Source organism: Papilio polytes, unplaced genomic scaffold, assembly GCF_000836215.1.
Source record: "Papilio polytes unplaced genomic scaffold, Ppol_1.0 DF824146.1, whole genome shotgun sequence".
NCBI lineage: Eukaryota > Metazoa > Arthropoda > Insecta > Lepidoptera > Papilionidae > Papilio > Papilio polytes.
The window spans coordinates 1109704-1129753 of record NW_013525058.1 but is presented as its reverse complement, the minus strand read 5'-3'; the positions used below and the strand labels follow the sequence as shown (position 1 = coordinate 1129753).

The 20050-nt window shown below is 32.2% G+C and overlaps 1 protein-coding gene across 1 annotated transcript in view; it reads left to right on the top strand.

The window, feature by feature from the left end:
• The first annotated feature begins 11595 nt into the window (after nt 1-11595).
• LOC106111860 overlaps nt 11596-20050 on the top strand; it is a 29560-nt gene continuing 21105 nt past the window's right edge. Inside the window, exon 1 of the mRNA XM_013294021.1 lies at nt 11596-11699. The gene's annotated coding sequence lies outside the window, so the exon portion shown is untranslated. The remainder of the gene's footprint in view (nt 11700-20050) is intronic.

Genomic DNA, 20050 nt, shown 5'->3' with positions numbered 1-20050 from the left:
TATGCATGCAAAACAGTTACTAAAACTGCAGCGTGGTTCCCTGATGTATAGGAAATATCCGAATAGTAAAATCTACGTATTTTTTCCGTCAATAACTAGACATCGCAATGACTCAGATCCTACTGTTGGGATCTGACTACCGGTCGATACAGGGTCGTTTACCCAACCATGACCGATGTGACGCAACTCGGTGCCATAACGCTTATGTACAATGACACCACTTTATGCAAGCAGTCTACTAATGTAGAACAATCACTTTTTTGGTGTAAACAAATTAATCGATAAAATTGATAATAGATGGCGTTCGTATAAATATTGTTTACTCATTCAAACGATAGAGAAAGTTAAAATCAATGTGATCTATCAATGTAATTGACAACACTTTTCTGATGCAGATGTAAGATAACCTATAATTTTATAACTTTATAGATAATAACAATATTGTAACTATTGGGCCAATCTGTGTCGTATGTAACACTAGAATAGAAAAGCATTGTAATAGAGATCATATGAAAGCGGCACAGATCCTGTGTAAACCACAGCGCGGTTGTGGTCATTTCTTACTCCATTTTGCATCGAATTTCTCAATCATTTTGTGCCATATTCATATTTAGTAACATACGTCATTAAAAGGTGATAGTTTTACTGCGAAACTAGTTTGAGACAACTTTTGTATAAACTTTTATTAATATTTTCCTATCTCAAATTTAATAGAACATTATCTATCGTACAATTAAACAGGCGACAAGAATTTGACATCACTATGAGAATTAATTCAAATCACAGCAACAAATCTCAATATAAAGACTGGGCATTATTTATAATGACTCTCTTGACACTCCTTAAAACCTCATCCATTTTTTCGCACCAAAAATGTACATACTTAACAAAAAGTTTTATTCTCAATTGACATTAAAACCAATAAACACAGTCGTAGGTATTTCGAATCTTGTTGACCATGGCCGTCGATATTTTCCTCAAAGAGATGAAGGCGACATGTAATTTCTCGGTAAATATTTAATACAAGTATAATAAACAAGCCATAGAGGTCATATTATGAGTCAATATTTAAAGCTCCATTTGTTCTCTAGAACAATGAACTCACAATGCAAAAAACCGGATATTACTAAGTCTGATAACGCTATCATGGAACTTACACAAATTATTATTTTTTTGTTAGAATCATAAAAAGTTACGATAAATTTCAACAAGCTCTCTGTTAGTTAGAGATAAAGAATTAGATAATTCTATCGAATTAGGATAGAACGGCCATTAGTACTGAATCTGAAAAAAAATGCCAAATGACTGTTCCTTCCCAATCTATGGTATTCTTAACTTGGAAATTGCTAATATGTTCTTAAGGTGAAGGGAAAAAAACTTGATATCAAACTGCACTTATCCACAAAGAATTGAAAGATCTGTACAGTCAAACAAACCACATTAGATTAACGAAGTTCACTACGGACTTAGTGGGTTAACAGACAGTAAAGTTGCATATTCGTGGAAAACAATATTTCAATTGATCTCAAATAAAATCTCTGCCCAACTCAAATAATAACTTCCTTATGTGAACTCAATACGTTTTACATGCAATCGTAGCCGAGAATTCCGTGTGGTAACACGATCTTGATGTTTCCTGCGAACCGACCGCCAGCGTGTTCTAACGTCTAACGCCAGTTTAATGCTTTCTACTAAACAAATCGAGTGTCACATTCTAAATACATACGATTTATTAGAATTATACGTGTATACCATTTGGTATTCAAATACAGTTTGTATTACCTTGAGCCTATGAGTTATGTAATTTAATAAGAAATTGTGGCTTGAAATTTCGTTTACCTCCTATGCCTACACGTCACTAATAGTAAGTGTAAGTAAGTGTTAAAATATCTAATCTTACTTTTTATTAATGTTATCAAATGTGGACGTTTAGTTGGATAGATGTTTGTTATAAGGGATCTCCAAAACTATTCAAATCTCGAAGAAATGTGGCACAGATATAGAACATAATCTGGAAGAAAAAATAAGCTATTTATTTTTGATGTTTTTAACTCCGAGCTACTACTAAATATAAGACAAAATTCATGCGGAGAAATATTGAAAGGAATTCATAGTAGAGTAATGAACAAATCATTTCTTTAACATATGTACATCTTTAGATATTACGTTCCTTAAGGTAAACTCAAGACGTTGGTTCTGATCTGAGATCGAATGACAGATTGCAATCGAAAGTACAATAGACTTCTGTACATCATTTTCAACATCTCTTCAAGTTGTGAAAGAATAATTTCCAAACACATATTTTCTGATAAGGGATACTGAAAAGGATGAAGAGAAGGAAGGAGGAGCGCGCGAAGAAATCAAGGGAAATTTAATCAAACTAAAAATTTAAAAAGATAAAATTTATGTACAAAGGGAAAATTATAAACAAAACGGCCTAGCAACCGTTATGAGAATTTATTGATGACTGACAAAATGTTTGCAAAAAGAATAAAATTAAAAATAATATACATCCTAATTTTCAAAGACCATAAAAAGTAAAAATGTTTTAAAGAGGCTAAATGCACCGCCAACAGATGCTTTAGTAAGAGTAATTAAATTGCTTTTATTTACAGTACTGACTTTTGAGGTAGTAAGTGCTATTAAATATTAACATGTCGTCCAAAACTTGATTTGCTTTTGAATATACGACCACCCAAAGACATCTCAACCACTGTAGTATCTATATTTTTCAATAAATCCTATTAAAACACGAAGTCCAATGATTAAAAAGTAAACAAGAGATATTCTCATAAATCTTTCTTTGACAAATAATATCTAATCACAGTTGACTGCTATTATTAATTTCCTATTAAAGTTATGACAGAGTGGAACACAATAAAAAACAATTGAATACACGCGGGTGGTCCATTGTGGAAGGAAAGTGGGAGTTGACGTGTCTATACACATTCACTTCTTAGCAATAATCAGATTAACATTGAAGGTATGTCAAGTATTATTTTCACTTTTTCATTACGTTCAATTCAACTTAAATTTTTATACAATAATGACCATATATTGTGTCTTTTAAGAGATTATTCACTGATTTACAAATGTATACTTCCTTTGAATTGATATAGAAGATAGTCCAGGACACATAGGCTTCTTCTTCATTCTTTTTTTTAATTCAACGCTGACGGAGTCACGAGCGAAAGCTATAGCTGTAGAATATATAACTAACTTGTGTAAATTACTAGTTGTTGTTCACAACTTCGCCAGCGTAAAGTAAAAAATAATAAAACAATAGCCTATGTTACTCACAGATAAATTGCCTTTCTAACGGTGAAGGAATTTTTAAAATCGGCCCAGTAGTTCTCGAGTTAATTCATTATATACAAAAATACATATCTTTTCTCTTCATAATATTACTATAGATATAGATAGCTTTACTGTATTAATTTCTTACACAACGGTACGTAAAACATGGAGTCCAACATTTAAGTTCTAAAGTTACTTGCAAAATAATGAAATAAATAGTAATTTAAAGCTTTTTGGCCAGTTAAAACACCTACAAGTATATCTATATGTGTCTATAATCTATACGTATGTTTTATGGTCATGCTACTACGATCACAATAGGCGCGACCTACTTTCAGCTTCACTTGAAGCGTGAGAGGTCTCCAGTCTAGATTTAAGACAAACTCAGATGAACATTTTGTTTAGCAACTTTTAAATGTCACGGCTAACCTGAAACGAAAGAAAAAACCATTTATAGTATTTAGAGAGCACTTCAACGTTATATTTAAATATAAACATTCTATTGCGCCCTAGTGATTAAAATTGCATTGCATTTGCTAGAATTTTGCACCTCAAGGTCATTTACTACACCATTATATTTATCAATTAAACGATTACTAAAAATAGATAACAAAAATCGACTGTTATTGTGTTACAAATAATTTAGTTAACTATAAGCATCGATGAGCGATCACATTAGGTTTTCTCTAATGTAATAAATTGTATCTAAAACCGCTAATTTCATTTCTACGATACACACTAGCTAAGATCTTCGGTGACAAAGTTAGCGCTGACTTCACCTCGTAATTAGTAAATATTTAACAAATGAGAAACGTCTAGTTGCGAATCTCGCACGAGCGAAATGAAGGCGAACAAACAATAGCTCGTGAGACGTTAGAAAGTACCACACGTAGTGTCAGAATAAAGAACTAACAAGCGAAATGATTAATATTTTACTGTAATATTTATAACGGGTGTCATATATTGATTCTGAGTCAACATTTCTGACAATCATTGTCTCCGAGAGTTATACTGTTTTGTCGAAGACCGAACTTTCTTTCCACTTCTTTGGTGAAAATAAAAAAGAACCACAATACGAGAATGCAACATCATTTTTATAACAGTCAATATAATACTTCTGTTTTGTGTTGTAAATAAGACTTTTAAAATGCAAAAAAATTTAGATACTTGGATGCATTGAAGAAATACATCAAAATCACAGTATAAAATAGCCGTAGCTAAAGAATATTCTGCTTTACTATACCTTGTTTTTAAATTCGCTTGAACTTTCTCAAAAAGAATGCGAATATAGCCCCACTTCAAAAGCCAATAAGTGTTCAAACGGTATTTTAACTAAAATTTTATAACAAAGTTTTATTTTTTACTTTCTTCGATTACTAAAAGATTTTAAGAATGAAAATTTAAAAGATATTAAACTCGACTATCAACTGCCTGCATTCATGAGGATCGAGAGAGAGTTTAACTGGCGAATTGATTAGCACTCCCGTTAGTATTATACGATTCAACCCTCTTAAAGCTTGAGATTAGCTGGAAGCGCTTGCTTCGACAGGTAGGTGAACCCACTACGATTAAAGAGGTAATCTCCATCATATCTCTTTACCTATGTACGATCCTTTTACCTTACTGTTTGATTTTACCGTTGATATCTAAATTGTCTTGTAGCGAGCGTCTTATCCAAAACTGCGAGCCTGTACAAAGTTTGAATGACACTGTACTAAACGAGAGGTGAACCTTCGCTCACAGAGAACACGTGGCATTGCTCAGGGTCAGGGAGGTCATTCGGTATTTACCAAACACGAAAGCTACGTGCAAACAGTACGTTCTCACTAGCTTACTTTGCTCCTCCATGAAATACAATATATTATTCTCTTTACAAGTTAATATGTTACACAAATTTTAACTTAGTATAAACAGAAAAGAATATGAAAACATAGAAAGATCATTTTAGTGAACAATTACCGTCTTTAGGAGGATAAAATATATATTAATCTATACTAGCTTTCGCCCGCGACACCATCATGAATTAAAAAAAAAACAAAAGTAAGTAGCCTACATCTATGACAAATTTCATCGAAATCCGTTCAGCCGTTTAGGCGGCAAACTCTAACAAACATCCATCCATCCATCCATCCATCTGAACTTTCGCATTTATAATATTAGTAAGGTCTCATTTCATAATAAATTGTATTCTTTAAGTGCTAGCTTTTGCTTTAAAAATTGCTTATCAATTCAAAATTGTCGTTCAGACAACCTTGAAATCGTTAAAAGGCAAAGTTATTACAATTCAATTGAAAATGAATAATTATTAATGTTGATTTTGCAATGAATGGTGGTACGTCACAGCAGCTATTTTCATACAGTTGCTTAAACGCATATTATGACTTCCTGTTTAAAATGTAATGTAATTAGTAACTAGCAACCAGCCCCGGCTTCGCACGAATCCAATGATGATACGAAAATGTATTTACATATTAGAAACGTCTAAAATTGTCAGTATTTCTCTACTGTATTATTCATATAAACTTTCGTCTTGAATCACACTATGTATTAAAACGGCATCAAAATTCATTGCGCAGTTTTAAAGATACATACATAAGGACAGACAGCGTAAAGTAACTTTGTTTTATACTATATAGTGATGCCAAAAATAGGTGATCCGTTGTTCACTATCTCCTTTAAATAACGACTAAAAATTAAACTCAACTTACACAGAAAAAAATATTTAATCTACATCTATTTCCATTAAACTATCATTCATCATATTAACAGTATTAAAGAAAGTAATTTTTTACCGTTCACCAAAGTAATACGAAAGCTTAAACGCTCGGAGGTAGAAAATACTTCGCATGCAAATAACAGGGTACCTAAACAACGAAGCCTCCTTATTAGGTAAGGACTTCATAGGAGCCGATAGAAAGACATTTCCTATTACGCAGTTGGAACTAGTTATGGATATGACTATGTTACGGGCTACGGCGCTTTTGATTCCAGTGTTTAGACATTTGATACGTTTCAAATCGTTTGATGTTAAACGCGCATACGTAAGCTGTACCATGTTGTATCAAAGGCAACGTTTGTCTATACTTAATAGTATAAAGAGAAAAACTTTGCTTGCTTGTAATAAAATAACTCAAAAACTACGTTGCCGATTTCAAAAATTCTTTCACAATTAAAAAACTTCATTGTCAGTGAGTAACATAGGCCATTTTTTATATTATTATTTAATTTCACGCGGACGGAGTCGCAGGCGAAAGCTAGTATGATATGATAATGATGCATGTAGTTAGTACATATTTGGGTTTAATAAAGATGTAAATGTCCAATAAATCATCAAATTTTATGTCAAATTTGTTTAATCAAGACATTCATAAAAGAGAAACATAACATTAGGTAAAAATCGCAATAAAAAAATTGTAAAAATCCATTGTAATATTGATTTATTTACAATGGATTTTTACAATTTTTTATTAAATCATTAGTCTTCTGACATTCAGATGCAATACAAAATTCAAATAAAGCGTCTAATTTTTGAACTGTTAGCGACTAGTGAAAAATCTAGCTTTGAAAGTTACTTAGGCCTATTTATCTGGACCTATAATTAACATTAAAAGCAAACGCCCACTTTCTCTCGCAGTTTTAGCAAAGACCTGGAGGCATATGTTAGTTTACTGCTTATTAATATGTCAACAAACAATAATTATTAAGAGAAATTAAATTTTTAATGCGATATTCCATATATCGTAAACATAAATAAACCTCTGTACTTACAAAGTAAATGTATCATCTATTGCACCAACAATCATTGGCAATAACCATACTCAAACTAACTGGAAACCTACTTCTAAACAAAGTTAAACAACACAAGTTATCAGTTTTCGATCGATGTAAACGCGTATTTTATAACGGTAAACATAATTGTTGGTTTAAGATAAATAAAGCAAAGCCACCGCTCAGTCGCGGTTCCCTCCGAACTTGATTAATAACAGCGGCTACAACGAGGCTAATCGTCTTCAACTAGTCGATAACTGCCCATAATGATACCAAACTATACACTCAGAGTTAGAGACCCTCCCACGCACTTGTCGCAAATAGTTCAAACGTTTTGAATTCACATGTTAACTTGATTTATCTGGGAACTAACTACTGATTATATGTCCATTCCCATTTCTGTCTTTTGACACCCTAAAGACTGTTTTTCTTTGATCATAATGGAACATATTTAGTTGATACTATACCTCGTTTGTTTAGACTGAAAGGAAAAAATAATTCTGAAGGTTTGATGTTACCGATCATATCAAATCTAACATTAGTTCGACAAGCTATCAGACAACACAATTAAAACGATATTACAATACCTTTCTAGCATTTACCACAGATAATAAAATACCTTACTAAGTTTATATATTTTCTGACAGAACAAACCACCATAGCGGTTGTCATGTTCACGGGTCAGACCGTGAACATTTTGCCTGCCGAAATATCGGGAGCTAAATGAACCCAATTGTGGTAAGAAACCTGTACTAAGGTACATTATATTTGCATATCAACATAGATTCATAACAGCGCCTCTCTTACCGTGCTTGACATCATTATTTTTTGCTAATTGCTAACTTTATCTAATTCTGTTAACAAGTTTTTACCTTCTTTATTAGTTTGATATTTAACTCTTACGTTTTATTAATTGCAGAAATTACGAAGACATGTTTTTAATTACGAGATTTCGCCCACGACTCCGTCCGAGAGGATAAAAGAAAAACAAAAGTAAGTAGCCTATGTGTCCATGCTCTACATCTGTGCCTTTCGTCAAGATCCGTTCAGTAGTTAAGGCTGCAAACTTTAACAAACATCCACCCATCCATCTAAACTTCGCATTATTATTATTAGTAAGATAAGATTTTGAATCACAACTCGTCACACAAGATTCACTTATTGCAATTTGAATATCATTGCTTTAACAAGCTCGACAGTTCAAATGTACGTAATTATCTTATCTCCATGTCTATAGCTGTCTTTCTTATTTACAAAATGACTACTTTAAACCGATAACCATTGATGTCGACATTTTTTACGTCGATTTTAGTTGTACAATATTTACGTTTGTAAATATAACCTATTTACCTATACACGTGACATGAGTTCGTAATTTACAAATAATAGATTACATTTAAAAACTTCACTAAATTTATGTTAACTAATTAACACTCATTTAGCAATTGCAGTTAATGGTTATAAAACCTCCTCCTCCTCCTCCTCCTAACCTATAAATCTCCAAATAAATGGAAACATTATGGTTAGCATTTTATGGGTGATCTTAAGAGACGGCTCTTGGACATTTCGTATTCATGTTAATAAGAACTAGTGTTATGTTTTAATTATCCTATAAGCTGTGATCGACGGTCATTTAGAATTAATATTTCATATTGTATTGACACGGTTACCGTTACGCCGTCACTGCAATAGACCAGTGTAATTTTTCTCGTCTTAGTAACCCCGTTTTTTATATCAATGCCTTGCTGTAGTAATAAATCTTTAAGATAACGCTCATTTAGTAGATGTATGTTTTTTCAAAGTACGATTATGATAAAATGAGTGATTGATGAAAGAAATGTAATAAGTAATATTTTCGTAATAGAAAGGTGTCAATTTTTTTTTTCAATAAATGTATATCTGATATTAAAAAGCTTTTTTATTTGTATTTTGATGTGCCTTAGGTGATAGATATTCCGCAGTAGTTTCGATTAGAAATTCCCCCTATTTTGGTTATTATAATTTGTATATTTGTTATTGATTGAATATAAACGAATTTAGTTAAAATAAACTACGTTATTACAGGCGGCAATTTAGATAGCATCTAACAATTACAAGTCTGAACATTATTACAATATTATAAAATCCCGTTGCTAAAAATTAATTTATTTTTAGATATTTCGATACAAATGATTTAAAAAAAATATGGACGATCGATATATCAATAATATTTGTTAATAACTTTAAAACTAACACAAATTCAACTATGTAAAGATATCGAACATTTCATGGCGACGACTAGAAATCTACTGTCGGACTGAGCTCTGTGCGAGTGTTTTATAAAACTACCCCCAACTTTTCCTTCCGTTTCCTACTATTTCCTAACACTATTATTATGTTTCTCGATAAAATCGAATTGAACTTTCTTTTTGTATCATATAAGTACTTGTTTATAAATTCTTTTAAATTATGTTTCCTATATTTTATTGTAAAATCTATCAAAATATCATTACTAAAAATAATTTTGTTTATTTAATAAGAAATACGCTTTATTTTTTTTTTCTATTCAACAAAGGCAACAGGAAATTAAAAACAATAATTTGTTTTTTAAAATAGTTATAAGTATAGTGCTAGTGGCATCAATTGTTGTTCCAACAGACTTTAGGTGAAATAAAAACCATACAACGACTGAAAAATATTATTTGTTTATATGTCGTATTGTTTATTATGTCGTAGTATTAGAAAACATACAAACTGTATATATTACAAAAAGTTACGTATCCCTCGGGAACCGGACATTTCTCGGGGATGAAGCTTATCCCATGTGAACTTCAGACTTTGATTTATATCTGTGCCAAATTTCAATAAGATATGTTGAACCGTTGCAGAATGATCGAATAAACATTAAAAAACTAAATGAATGAATCCCACGGAAACCGTAACTATTCCAGGGATAAAAAGTAGCCTATGTGTTCTTCCAGACTATGCTCTAAACCTGTGGCAAATTTCATGGAGATCCGTTCAGCCGTTTAGGCTACAAACGCTAACAAACATCCATCTAAACTTTCGCATTTATAATATTAGTAAGAAGTAAGATTAACAGCTAATTTAATAATTATAGGAAAATAGAAAACAACTTAAAAAGTTAAATATAAAAAAAGTTTAATTTTCTAAGTTAACTAATTTATAAGGACTACAAACCAATAGATTGTCAATAAACTATCTCTATTCTCCAAACGAGCATATGATCGCGAATTAATCGATTTTTACTTTCACAAGCAAGAACATCAGCCAAATTGATGAATTATTAGACAGCTGGTTGTTTTGAGTCGGACAAAGCGGCGGCTCAAAGGCATTCCGAACGATAACTACAAACAAGGTACGCAGCGACCCAAAAAAATATACCAGACATTTACGATAACAGGCTGGTTTCTCTTTTGTGTACTTACTTTAATAGCTACAAAATCCATTCCTTTTTAAAGGAAATTATTAACATCATAGACGCGATAAAGTTTGCAATCTGAGATAACATTTACAGACTAGAACTATTTAAAATTTGTTGAACTAGAATACAACTCGTTTTTTACCATTGGTAATTTGTGAAGATAATCTATCTACTTATTTAAAATATGGGGTTATTATCATTTAATCTCCTATGTTTTGTAGTCCACGAACTCCGTCTTCGTAGACGCCAGTGTAATTTAATTATATGAATGTGAATTATAAAGAGTCAATCGGAATAAAATCATTTAAAATAATGTGACAGAGCCAGGACTATGAATATTGCTCCTTCGAAAATGTGCTGACTTTGTGATTTATAACCACGCCATCTTGTGGTAACTGTATACATTTTTAAAAGTGCAATTTAAATGGTTTAGTGCTTCTGACATTAGTCACTAGATGTCACTATAATGTTTTTATGAATAAAATAATTGATTCCACGTCTTAAAACTAGATGTCACTATGCGTACGGCGAGAAATACGATTTGTTTTTGGAACACCAACATGAAAAAATTGGATTACCATAAAACTTTCACCCCATATAAGTTCTCGTAGATTGAATTTTGCAAAATATTAATATTAACCGAAAAGCATAACTTTACATAATGTGGATCTTTAATAACATAAGTATTGTTAGACCATAATTTTTTTCAGCCTCGAAATAATGATAGACATGTAATTTTTGGTTAAAACTTTGTTATGAAAGTTTTCACAATACCCTTTATAATTAATGTCATTTCTATTTTTGAAGTTGATTATTTTAGCAATAGTACAAGCAATCGATAATACAAATTTTATATTATACATTTTGCATCACTTTTAAGACGAGAAGCAAACATAAGATATGACATTGTTGGTCGCACCGGTGATGTAGGTTGCTGCACCACAGGTAAAGAGGTATAACTGATAAGTCTATAACCATCTCTTTCCGCGCGCGTCTATCTAAGCGAGACAGAAAGAGACAGCAAGGTCTAGCTCGCGCACTAAACAAACAAGGCTTAGCCTTCCGAGTCTGAGTAACACTCGACGGGTTCGAAGTTGGAGCGAACCGGCGCCATTACTCTCGACGTATCCGCACGAACGTGACTGTGTCTACTTTTCAGTTGTTTTTCCATCATCGATCGCGTCAGAACATCATTACTGCGCAGTGTAAGGTAAGAGAGTTATTCCTAAGTTGTTTTTGGATGAAGTGATTCGTGTTTTACGTGAAGTGAGTGTAATTAAATAGAATAATTGTGGGTCAGAGAAGCTTTCACGTTTATTTATGCAAAGAATTCACCGAGGGCGGTGCGTGCATGTAAGAGAGTCGGAGGCTCGCAGGCGCGGCTCGTCGCCCGCGCTGCCTGCGTCTCGTCGCCGTCGCTTGCGCAGCCTTACGAACTACAAACGCGCTAAAGTGACTAATTTTCGGTTAACTTATTCCCTGTTCCGCAGTCAGTGTTTTCGTAATTATGTGCATTGTGACGAGCGTTTTATTTATCCGTACTGAAACAATACACATCGCTTTCGGAGAATAATGTCAATTTCTTTGTGCGCCGTTACGTTTTGTCTACACGATCGGTTTTTTCAATAAACATCTTGATGCTTTGTCTTTTCTGTAACAAATTTATTGTTTCAATGAATGTTTATGTCTATAATGTAAGGAGTTATTGAAAGCTAATAATAAATTGATTAGTTGCTTGCCTTTTTAACTTGAACGAGCTGTTGAATGCCATGTTTTATTGTAAAATTACACTGATAGCTTATCAGTATTTACTACTTAGATTATTGTAGCCTCTTCTAATGTGACTAAAGCTATTGCTAGAAAAGAATCATACTAATTTTAAGTCTAAGATACTCTTGCAGATTGTACAAGAAAAAAGTTACTTTAGACTGATCTGAAAATCTTTCAATTCTAAGATTAGTTTTAAGATGTAGAAAATAATCTTTGTAACCTCTTGAAACTTTATCTATAGACGCTTAATCTAATCTATCATTGTATGCATAACAATAAAGAGATAAATCTGCAATATAATGGAAACAATTCAATAGTAAATTATAACTTATGTTAGATAGTAACGGATTAGGTCATTTGTCTGACGACATAAAGCTGGACATTACGAATGTTACGTTATAACAGAACAAAAGTACGGCCTTCGTTTCGGTTGGTTTACGTGACGGGTCGCACCACTGGCCACGACCACTTATTCTTGCTCAGCTTCAATGGTTGCGAAATTCACTTTTTTATTTCAGAACGCAAAACTTATGTCATCTGTCATAATTTTGACATGGAAAGCACAGATTGAAATCTTTTTGCCAGTTTTTAAATGTCACGATTTTCACCATTTTTATTTTAGAAAATGGCTAAGATTACTTGAGTGAAATTTTTTGTATATCAGTGCTTATCCATAAGACATTTAATTCAACTCAAGTATCTTACAATCTAACCTAAACGCTCAATTGTTCTTAAGCCATTTATCTAGTCATGTTCTGTATATAGAAGGTTCTGGAAATCGTTGATGCATTGATTTTAATGTTTCTTTTTTTGTCTTCCTTCCGTTCGTAACAACCCAGTATTTATCGTGAGATTCGCTTGCAGAAATACAATCTGTATTGATCGTGGCTGCACATTTAGATCCCCTTTGATCTCATTCAAGTACATAACATATCGACTATCTCTTTCTCACACCACTTTCGCATATGCAACCATCTCTATCTTAAACTATTACACGAGACGGAAATATAGTTTTGAAATCATGCTGTATAAATAATTACATATATCTGAGACAATCAATATATGAGATGTATAAGCGGAAATAGGAGTGGAGATTGCAATTGTGCATTTTGCACAATTTGATTCAATAAATGACATCACGGTCTACAATTTGTCGTTCGTCGCAATCACCACAATTAAAGTAGCCTGGCCTCTAGCAAAAACTGAAGATCACGTGGTTTGCGAATGCCATCGAGTCGAAACACATTAGTAACGGTCTAGACTATAATTTAACTTTGTTCTTAAAATAAAAGTAATGCTTACAAAAAACATTCCAGTCTTTACAGGTGTTTTTACTTGAAAATACTAATTAGTTGAATATTTTTGTTGTTTTGTAATACACAGATTAAATATTTAATCCACTGTTCAAATACGTTGAATGGCTTTTGATTTTGCTTTTACTAGTTAAAATCTTAACTAAAAAGGAACAATGATTAATCGTTTTTGATCAATTCAGCTCAAACTTTTTTTAGATCCATTTTGTAAAAGTATATTGTATCTTACATTGGCTATAATCTGGTACACTAGAAAGTTTTTTTCGAATTTAAATTCTGATCATCTTGATGACTAAGCTCGCCAAATATAGAACGATGATTTCACCTCTACTGCACTTGCTTACGGTCTTTATTCAGCAAAGTTTACTATACTTCCTATCGTTAAACCATTAACACAAAAACCTATATAAAACGAAACAAATTTTAATGAATTGTTTTAAAAGACTGTTAGAATATCTGATTCACAAATATAGTCCCACTTCGTCTAAAAATTGAAAGAAATGTAGTGTAAAGAATAAAAAGTGTTAAAAAAACTTTTAAATGAAATGTTTGATCGAAGAAAGCAACTATATTTAGTTGTGCCTCAGACAAAATATAGGCATCAATTCTAAGAAGCAAGGGGAAGCATTCCGAGCATTCTGCAAAGTCCGCACGATCCGGCCCTTGCACACCGCTCCCCTTCTAATACTTTTGTTTGCAAAGGACATTCGCTTGATTGTTTTATCACTGTCAGGTAAAGCGCTTATTTTTATAAGATCCACAGAATTTAAACTAGCATGAAACGAAGATTTAATCCAAAAAAGATCGCAAGTATACTTGTTTTAAACCAAAGATTAAATATTGTTAACAATGAATTTAATACATATTTTTGCACTAAAACTTTAAACGTTAATACTATATTTATAGAAAATACATTCCAAACAATTTTTCATCGTTCCATTTTATACAAAACTAGGTCTCGCCCGCTACTCCGTCCGCGTGAAATTAAAACGTAGCTTTTTAATGGTGACAGAATTGGAATCGGCTCAGTAGTTTTTGAGTTATTTCATTATAATCAAACAAATAAAGTTTTCCACTTTATAATAGTATAGATTTAATTAGCATGATGGCTGCCATGTTTGAAATTCTATGTTTAAAAGACAAGTCATTCATTCGTATAGGGTTCATATTATTTCCTAGCAATACAGTTATTTCATGTATCGTTGGAACTATGATTAGAGATAGTTGGTTAAACGTTCATTTGGCAAATACTTTTAATCTAATCAATAAAGATAACGTTGAAAAACGGACGAAGGAACTAGCCCCTTTACATACACGTCAATGAATTAAAATGAAAAAAAGCAACTGCCCTGATAAATCCCATTTATAGAGATTTATGAACGCACTTATAAAAACGATGCACTTTTAATGTTAATAACCATTATAGGCTGTTAACTTTTTATTTATTTATCTTGTACTGTTATTTCAACCTAATTAAATATGTAATTTATTTCCGTCAGTAAAGCTGAGTAATCTAAAAGTGTATATCGCAGTCTTATTTATTGCTTTTATATTTATTACTTACTAGCTGTTGCCCGCGACTTCATCCACGCAATATTAAGATAAAAAAGTAGACTATAATATGCCCGTCTATGTCAGCTACCCTTCAGTGAAAGTCTGGTCGAAATCGGCTCAGCCGTTTCGGAGATTACCCGGAACAAACGCGGCTTACAGACAGACAAACAGTTACCACCAACGCAAATACATCATCTTCCCGAAATTAATTAATTAATAAGTACAAAATTTATAAACAAAAAAATATACGCAGTTTAGATTAATTCGGACACATAACATTTTAAACCGTTACAGGCTTAGCGATCATAATGAAATCCGATTTAAACAAAGTCTCATACTTGCATTATAAATGCATTCTGTTCTTTACGATCTTGCATTAATTCCAGTTCGTGCCGCCTCTTAGCGGACCGGTTTCATTCCAATTAATATCATAGTAGACATAACCATGATTAAACTTTTACCAAATTCGTGAGCAGTTAATTTATAATTGATTCTAAACATTTGACACGTTTTAATTTTTTCCAAGTACTTTCTTATCGTGTGTGAAATTGTCTTAATTTCTATATATATGTGTAACCAGCTGTTGCTCGCGACTTCGCCCGCGTGAAATTAAAATGTAGCCTATGTTACTCACAGATAAATTACCTCTTTAAGGGTGAGAGAATTTTTTTAAATCGGCTCAGAAGTTCTTGAGTTATATCAATACACCCAAAACTACAAGTCTTTCGTCTTTATAAAATATTATATCTATACTAATAAGTATAGATATAGATTACAATACTGGTGATGGAAAATCCGGGGTTCAAAAGCCATGTATGGTAAAGTCGTCCATAGATTACTTTTTAAATTCCGCTTATTCCGTAATCCTGCAAAAAATCACATTAACATCAAAATTCAAAGTGTGAAGTCATTTTAATTTTCTGACCATTTTAGTAGAGATATTTTTAAGAATTATCGTAGTTAAATGTAGATTAAAATTCAGTATTAAATAAAAAAAAATGGAATTAAAATCAATATAAAAATAGAGCTATTTATTACTGGCAGTTTTGAAAGCATTATCAAAACGCAACACCGGTATCTATGGTAACGCGGGTAAACAATCAAACGTATTTTATAACCGTAGTTATAAATATACTAATATATTTTATGTTCTACATTTATGTATTTGCTTAATTTATTGATATTGTGTTTGAAATCGATTCATTGCAGTGTCTCTTATGCCTCTCGGTAACAAAATGTGTAAGTTTTTCCGTTTCTTTTAATTTTTTTTAACATTTGATTAACATATGTTTAGAAATTTCATGGTTTTCATAATTTCTTTCTAGTTTTCATAGAAAAATTAAATGAGATACGTTATCTTATAAAAATGCTTAACTTCAACTTGGGCATAATTTTTTTTTATTATGTAATCAAAATTGAGAGATATTCGTTAGTCGTTTAAAAACATGTAGATATAGAAATATAATTGAAACGTCCTTATCGTAAAATCAACATTTTTAAATAACAATAACTCATAAATGTTAGTTAAATATAAGGTTTTATTTTCTGGACCGTTTATATAATAGACTGGCAACACCTTCAGCCAAAAAAAAAATTTGGCCGTGACCTAGAGTAGAATAAAAAGTGACCTAGAGTAGAGTGAAGAAAAGGCAATCTGCCTTTTCTTTGCTTTTGGTGAATCCGGCCCTTTTACGGTTTTTGTACTCCTACGTGAATACAAGCAGATTATTTACTTTTTTGTATTCATACTACAGGGTTGTCAAGTTTGTCAAATATATTTTGTAAAAATCGTGACTATAAATTCATAACCTAACTGTGACGTCACCCAACTAGCACATGATCGTACTACCAACACAAATGTGACGCAAGCGTACCAACATTCACGGTCTGGTAAATCCATCATGTTTTACCTGATTTGTTACTATCTGTATTTCCTAGATATCTTCAAAATTTTACCTTTTATTATTTCAAAACTATGGAGAATAATATATCTAATTTGTGGTAATTATTGCTATAACACTCGCAATGTAATAAATCAAAGTTTATTGGTATTATAGGTTTTTAACCTTTTTATATGTCAATATGCGGTTTTCCCATCACAAGTGATATTTCCTTAACAAAGTTCAAATATGGAAACTAAAGTAACAAATAATTGTGTTTAAAACTAACCAACAAATTTGAAATAAGCCTTAGCCCATTTAATTGTATTGAATAATAGGGTAATACAGCACAGGGAAAACCGCAGTACTCAATGTTTGTAATAGATTTTAACCTTACTAAAAACATAGTTTAGTTCTCATCTCTAGACAATATTCTTCCAACCCGTAGCTCACAATAATAGTCCTCTTTACAAAGTCCTTGTGGCCCTAATTGCTCAGTTTTTATTCCGCAAAGTTGTTACGACCATCAATCATTGTAAAACCAAGGCTCGTAAACAATATATCGTAAATAACTTTATTTTCAAAACATTACACAAAGTCGAGTTTCAGCTTTGACAATTGTTGTGAAATGCTTTGTTTTGTTATTTTCCTTCTTCTGTGTCTAATACACACTGGTAAAACATCTGCTATGATGAAATTATCTTACTAATATTATGCGAAAGCTTAGATGATGGATGTTTGTTAGAGTTTGTAGCCTAAACTACTAAACGGATCTCAATGAAATTTGAAATAGATGTAGAGGATAGTCTGGAAGAACACATCGGCTATTTATTTTTTATTTATTCCAAACTAAAACTAAGCGGGCGTAAACTATTGTGTAATATTATTTGCTACATATCAAAAATAAATTGAAATTTGAGGCTTTCGGCTTGAATTAGTTCTCAAATAACTCTTAATTGAAAATAGTTGAACAAAGAACTCACAAAGACTATAACAAAGTACGCAGCGGAGTAAAATAACAAAGGCGTACGATCATCCGAGTCTGAATAATTTAGCGCAATGAGCCTTCTTATCGCTAAAGAATTTCTACTTCAAACAGAGAGTATACATTTTGATCCTTACGGCGTCCGCGAGAGATAAGATTCAGGCTAATTTAAACAAAGACTCATTGGATCTGGCAAATAGAACACGTGCAGACACAATATAGGCATTATTTTTCTTTATTGATACTACATTGACTTGTATGGCATTTTCTGATTCATTTTACACTTCACGTTGCCTTTGTCTTGAATTTTATTTATTTACTAAAGTTCATATAATAACTAAAGTAACGATCCTTCAATTATCTAATTCCAGATTTATTAGTACATAAAAAATAAAAATACTATAGTATGAGAGTCTGTGTATTCTTGGTAAACTTAATAAATAGAAAACGTGTTTCCTGAATATTGTTTTTACTGTGGTTTTGTGTAAATTAATCGTAATATGACAAATTATTGACTAATTATGTTCGTACTCCTTTCACACAAATGATGTGTTCATTTCTGTTAATGTTGTGAGTTTTAATATTGTTCAAAAACATTAACTGTACTAGGTACGACCAGTAACAAAAACCATCAACCATAACGGTAAATGAGTTCTTTAGCATAACCCACGTACTGTAGTTTTATCACTATCTATTTTAAAGTACGTGACCGGTGTTTACATTTGTTTACTAGAATGTGTGACATACCAAGTTACATATTGTCAGTATACAATTTTACGATATTGTGGCTGGTTTTCAATGTAACATTTTCATGAGTTCACGAACAATATGTAGGAAAAAATCGTGGGGTAATTATTGAACAGGAATTCCTATCCCAAATATAATTCATCAATTACTTAACATTTATAGAAATACTAACATGGAATGTTTATATTGAGTTTTAATACGTTGAACGCAACAACAGTACGGGTGCCTTGGAAACATTCGATATTGTTAACATTTCGAGGAATCTTTAACAATCAGACGGACGGCACATTACACGATTCGTCGAAAGAAAAAAGCGCACTATTACGTTATTGTTGGTACGTAAACTGAGACGCGTATCTGAGGCTTGGCCGCAGTTCCCAGTTCCCACAGGTATAATCGAGCTGTCAACGAACAATACCTCGTCCAGTTGCGAGTGAAAGCACCACGATGTAAAAATAACCCAACACTTTTTATACCAGCCTCACAAAACACCGCCTTTCATTGCTCGAGTTAGAGCGAGATAAACAACATGGTCATTCATGTGTACAGAATCCAGTATAGCTCACAGCTCGATCTCTACAGTTGCACTCGATTGCCCGACCAAATTGAATAGGCCCTTTAAGGTATTCAATTCCATTCAATTCATCGGACGTATAACTTTACGTAATGATTCGTAGGCCCGTTTTTGTATCGGTGAGCGTCTGCGTCGGCGGCAATAAGTAATAGGGTAAACATCTAATGGAGGCCGTTCGACAAGTTCTACGCTCACAGACCGCTTCTTACCTCAAATTGTATTTATTTATATTGTGTTGTAACATGTCTGTTGAAAGGTATTGATTCAAATTTAAATACATATACGATGATTATAATATATTTATCTTTTGTGATATAGATGTAGCCTTCATTTATTCGGGTCCAACTTTAAACTAGAAATATTTAATAGCTCTTATAATAACAATCATTTCACTTAGACATCTTCAGGCATGATATCATTGCCTAATTAAATTCTTTTAACTTTCTGCATTGAAACTCATAAAAAATAATCGACTAAGTTTTATTCAATTGTCAAATAACTATCATTGATATATATCATGAATAGTTAATTATAAGAAAAATTAAACAGATTAGTTACAAAATCAATGGAAATACTACATACTATAACATTGTTTCTAGCGCTTTCATAATCTATTCTTGAACATAAGCCTACTCAGATTTCCTTGAAACGAGTTCTTAGACTAGAAAACATTCCACCGACTTGCACAGCTTCTCTAGTGGGAGGACAACCCACGCTTTGTATCCTACTAAATTACAA